Source organism: Rhipicephalus sanguineus, chromosome 6 (genome assembly GCF_013339695.2).
Source record: "Rhipicephalus sanguineus isolate Rsan-2018 chromosome 6, BIME_Rsan_1.4, whole genome shotgun sequence".
In the NCBI taxonomy this organism is placed as follows: Eukaryota; Metazoa; Arthropoda; class Arachnida; order Ixodida; family Ixodidae; genus Rhipicephalus; species Rhipicephalus sanguineus.
Window position 1 is genome coordinate 146567642 of NC_051181.1, and position 5719 is coordinate 146573360.

General features: G+C 41.2%; 1 long non-coding RNA gene across 1 annotated transcript; it reads left to right on the top strand.

The window, feature by feature from the left end:
- Window positions 1-1063: 1063 nt before the first annotated feature.
- LOC119396701 (uncharacterized) lies at window positions 1064-3121 on the top strand. The gene is made up of 3 exons (XR_005184475.2): window positions 1064-1175; window positions 1991-2188; window positions 3014-3121. It is a non-coding gene; the product is annotated as an uncharacterized LOC119396701 (long non-coding RNA).
- Window positions 3122-5719: the final 2598 nt, after the last annotated feature.

Genomic DNA, 5719 nt, shown 5'->3' on the forward strand with positions numbered 1-5719 from the left:
GAGACGGCTGGTAATAGTGACGTTTCGACTAAACGTTTGTCTTTTCTAGCTTACAAAAACTCAATTTTTAGTAACAGAACAATCTCAGGGCGCATTAATTTGCCATTGAACGCCAACTTTCTGCCCTGAGTGCCTTTTTTAAGCTCCCAGATATAATCAGTGTTCCATAGTTAAAGCACCCAACTTCGGTACTTTCTCGTTCATCCTCGACGCTAATTCTCAGCGTGGGCTGAAACAAAAATGAGGTCTTTACAAAAGTCGCATAATCCACATTCTCAGGGTTGTATTAGTGTATAAATATGTACTACGTGCCCTGAATGCTATCTCATAGGTTCTTGCAGTAAAGAGACGACTTTTTTTTAAATATTAATGATTATGCCTTTATTGAGGGGTGTCGGAGGTTTAACGTCCAAATGTGACGTCCTACCATCCTGTAGCACTTCTTCTGAAGGTCTTTTCATCCTCAAATTCAAGTTGGCAGATGGTGCGAGTGAGCGTGCGTGTAACTAGTCAGCGACGTGGCAAGAGTATAATGCTGCCGCGGATGACGAAGAATTTATTGGTGCAAAAGCAACCTTGGCCAAAGAGGACCATGTCTCATGATATGTTTCTGAACTCAATGTGACATATAAGACCTATTTTCCAAGTGTTCCCAAATATACCGCAGATATGCCGAGCAGCAGGCCAAGGGAAGCTTGTACCCATTGCATCACTGGCGGACGTCCAGCCGCACTGGGGATCGAACCTCGCACCATCCGCATGTGAGGCAGATGCTTAAATCACTAAGTCATTGCTGCAGCATAAAATCAATACTAGTACAGTGAAACTTTGCTGCGGATTAGTGGTTAACATTTATGTTAGATTGGGTGATTTCTAAAAAGGAGAAATATCTGTATAAACAACATTTATGGATAGCCTTGAGACACCGAATTTCAACATTTAGGACCTGCATAACTTTTTAATATATTTTGGAAATTACTAAAATTCTGCGTACAAGCTCATGAGCAGCTTCATTACTGCAATATTTAGCATTGTTTTTTTTTTCCTGCTTTTGCACAGGGCACTTTTGGTATTAACCCAGACCATGGAAGCAAGGCTGAGAAAAAAGCAAGGAAAGAGAAGCCAAAAATATTCAGTCTGACGAAAAAATCATGGATTCTGAATGGAATGTTTACGTGAGTAGCACAATTCCTGACTGCATTTTCTTGAGGTTGAAGTATTGAATACAACGGACCATAGCAGTTGTCCATACTACTACTACAGCAAATGAACTTCACATGTTCAAACTTCTGGCTAAAGTCTAGCTTTATAAGTGTACAAAAATAAAGCCAACAATCTAAACACAATTTTTGGGCAGCTTGGTTCGCTCTATGCCCGAGTAGCTTCCGCTGGAGATGCCACTTGTGCATTTTCAAGGAGTTCTGTATGGATGCACAATGTTGCAAATGCAACCTTGCCTAAAACTATTTTGCTCGTCAATGTTGCTATGAAGACACGTCCAGTCAAAGCGAGGGAAATGCTGGCTTAGAGGAACATAGAAACCGTGAGGGATAAACTAAGTAAGCCTGTGCCATTTTGTTCTCGGACATTCTCCTTATGGCTTTTATACTGTCAGATTACTGATGGGCGCATCGATTACTTTGTCATCTGGGTAGCTTCCCTAGCTTCATTAGTTTTTTACCTCTTACTGATAAATTTAATTTCACACAGTCTTGTTAGCGTCATTTCACCTACTTCCATTTCATTACGCGCATCAGAAGTTGACAGTAGTTGATGCGGAGTGACCTGAGAGCAGCTGCGTTACCTGTTTAGGAGGTAAAATGCTTTGTGGTCCATGCAATGTAAATAGGGGGTCATCGTTTTGCAACTATACTGCAGATGAAGCATATGTCAACTACTATTCTAACTGTGCCCCAAGCTAAGTTCTCATTGAAAAAGTGCCTAGTATAGAGCGACAACCTATGCAATGGTATTCATTGTGTGCTTACAGGAGGCATCAGAGAAATGGAATTGGAGAGTCTTTTAAGTAAAAATTTGTAGTGAATTATTTAGCGATTTGAAATTTTGTGATGATAACGTTTTATTTTTTTAATCACGAGACAACTTCAGAGGATGATGGTGAAACAAAAAAAGTGAAGCACTAGGGTGGACCTAACAAGGAGTTGGAAGAAAACCTAATGTTCAACTGGTAAGGAACAGAACATCAGTTAACCATAAGTCGTGAAAGAATAGAACTGATAAATAAGTTCATTTGCTTGGCCATGGAGTTACCATTAACTCAAACAATAAGAGGGAAACAATTGAGAAGCTAAGAATCACGTGAAATACACTTCGCTGGTACTCATAGTCGCGGCTTTCCAGTATCTGTCAGGACGAAAGCTTGCCACTACTCACCCATATAGGAAAGGATAATAGGTGAGGTTGAGATTAAATGAAAGATTAACATGAAAGGGCCGGAAGAGAACAGAATAAACTACGAAATAAATACTAGTAATGATGTTGTTGCTGAAACTAAATAGAATATATGAATGGGCAGTGCATCAAGGGTAAAAAAAGAAACAGATCGTCACATTGGATGAAGCTGTGGATTTGAAGCAATAGCAAGTGCTGTAGTGGTGACAAAAAGGACATGGGAGGCTGAAATTAATCTAGGGCGCTGAGGCTGGTGCAACTACTAGGTAAGGGTTAATAGAAGGAAAGTTCGAGATGCCTTGTTCAGAGTAGACATGTTTAAGCTGATGATAGAAGTAAAGCACGGACTGATGTACTAAGACAACTGTCCCTTTATAACCGATTTCTTCTTTCATATAAAGGTGCCGTGAGAAGATCTATGTCTGAAATCACTCCACTATTTCAATGCTGCATTCTGCTGTGGCCGCTCATTATATGCTAACAGCCTGAGTACTCTAATTTAAACCTCCATAGCCTAAAAGTCACATCGTAGGTAGTGTTATATAGTCTCTCCACGAAGAGCAGTATATTGTATTGTCTTACGCTCTTTTCTTTTTTGCAGATTTTTGAACACCTAAAAATGTACAAGATAGATCAAACTGTTACAAAGAGATTATGATAAAATTATTTATTGTGCCTGGAATGGACATATGCCAAATGCAGAATCCAGATGTGTGGAGAACTTTAATAAATAGCAGTATTGCCCATTTCCACTGCATTGTCTTCCTGCACAGCATAGTTACACTTCCCGTATTACAGCAGTGTCCCAATCCAAGCATGCAGTTTTTAGGCTTAGTCAGAGTGCCATACGTGGATACATAGTAGAAAAACAGCAGCGCTGCAACTGTGTTAATCAGGTCGAATGAATTTCGCACTATGAAATAGCGTGGGCATTGAAGATCGAGAATATCTTTTGTGTACATTACAAATCACCTAAGTTGACAAATCTGCATGAGTTACGTTCCAGTAGTATGGGCAGACAGTTGCCTATACGCAAAAGGGATGTTAGTCTTCATTTTGCACTGAAAACCTAGAAAACCAGCAAAATGTCGTTGTGCTCATTTCACAGGGCACGTCATATATTACGGCCTAGAGGTTAGAAAGTCAGAAAATGCTGGTATGCATGTTTCACAGTGCACTCCATATTTTACAGTCTGCTACAACACGAGAAAATGTTGCTGCTGAGGTTTTACACAGCATTGTCTAACGATGAATTTACACACCACCGTGTTTTACACGCCACCGTGTAACGATGAATATACCGTGTAACCACCGTACATTTCGCGGCTTAAACACTAGATAACACGAAATTGGTACAACGTAGATTTTACGGGCTGTGGTTATTTTTGCTGGAAAAAGTGAAAAAACAGTGGCCAGATTTTTCCTACACGATATCATTATATACACGGCATGCATGCCGTAAACTTGAAATACGGATCGCAGTTTTTTTTACGGTAAAAGTCTGGCAGCATCAGCTGCCAGTGCTTTCACCGTAAAAACTACGGTGAACTTTTTACAGTCTATCTATCTATCTATCTATCTATCTATCTATCTATCTATCTATCTATCTATCTATCTATCTATCTATCTATCTATCTATCTATCTATCTATCTATCTATCTATCTATCTATCTATCTATCTATCTATCTATCTATCTATCTATCTATCTATCTATCTATCTATCTATCTATCCATCCAGCCGCCTACGTCTGGGTACTCTCGTGATCGCCTCCTTAACTTGGTGTAGACCAAAATTTGCATGGGAGTGTAAGAGTGTTTGACGAATATGACTGTCATGATCAGACACCCCTTGTAAACAGAGGGACTCTTCAGTGACAGCTCGTTAGAACAAAGTCAAATGTACAACATACGCGGCTACGCAAAAGCACACATAAAAGCAATCGGGCACTGATTCTGTGTCCGTGGATTCGCCTGATGAACTTTCTCCCTCCACAGTTGCGAGAAAAAAAAAATGCGGATCGCCGTGCCGATGCTACGGTGACAGTCCCAATCTCCGTTCCTTCTAACCAGAACTGAAAACCATTCGTCTTCGCGCCTCCCCGGCCCTCAGCAGCAACGCAGCTGCCTTCTTGTCAGCTGAATTATTTAGGGCAAGAATGACGCCTGCCAAGAGACGAAAAACGCCTGTAGTCATGAATTATCTATTTCTTCGTCCTCGCCACTCTCTTCGCTTCTGAGAGACATGCCGGCGAGGAACAATTACTCAGAAGGATGCTGCCGCGCTATGGCTTCATTTTAAACGGGAAAAATAGATAAAACAACGAACCGAAGTTGCAACCAGACCTTCTGCTTCAATCAGCTCTGCCCTTTGGCCCATTTTTTCCGACAGGCCATTTCGAGGAAGCGGTGCAGTGCCTCCATCATCAGGGCACCTAGTGATCGATCGATCGATCGATAGATTGATTGATTGATTGATTGATTGATTGATTGATTGATTGATTGATTGATTGATTGATTGATTGATTGATTGATTGATTGATTGATTGATTGATTGATTGATTGATTGATTGATTGATTGATTGATTGATTGATTTTCTATCAATTGGGAAAGCTTTATTGGGCTCGCCGTCATTTAAGAATTTCGGTACAGGTGTGGTTGTTCTTCAGTCCAGGGCACCCACGGCAAAGGCCGCGCGTGCTCTTGGCCGAAGATGCAGTTGGACAACATTGTTTGAGTGCCTCGCTATTGCCCTAAAATGCATTGCAGGCATTCAGCGGAAATATGCCCTACGTAGTTGCCCTTCTGGGTATATCGCGATTTCTCACATGCAGCGTCAGCTTCGATTTCTTCTAAAAATATTTCTGGGGTTGAGGTAAAACAAAAAAAGCGCAAACTTCCACGCACAACGAAGAATAACTTAAAATTTCTAGGCTAGTTAAGAAACATCGTGTCTTTCGTAAGACGTCACGATGTCTGTCACTGCATCCGGCGAGCTCTATACTACAGAAAATAGAGGGACGCAACGCTTTCCTGTCTTATCGGTGAGTTCATTCTGCAGATACACATTTGCCGCACTGTACCCGGGAATACGGATGCGCTCCGATATACTCCGTATCCTCCTGCCTGTACAACTTTCTCGAAAGACGGCTCTTTGCCATTTTAAAGTCAAAACCTTGGGGACAGCTCCGCTTCGTGGAAGTATTGTATACACCGACCATACCCAGAACCCCCCAATATGTGCTGCAAAATATACAGCAGCCCCTTTTTCCGTCATCCGAAAGATGATTTATCGTTCAGGGCTCGAA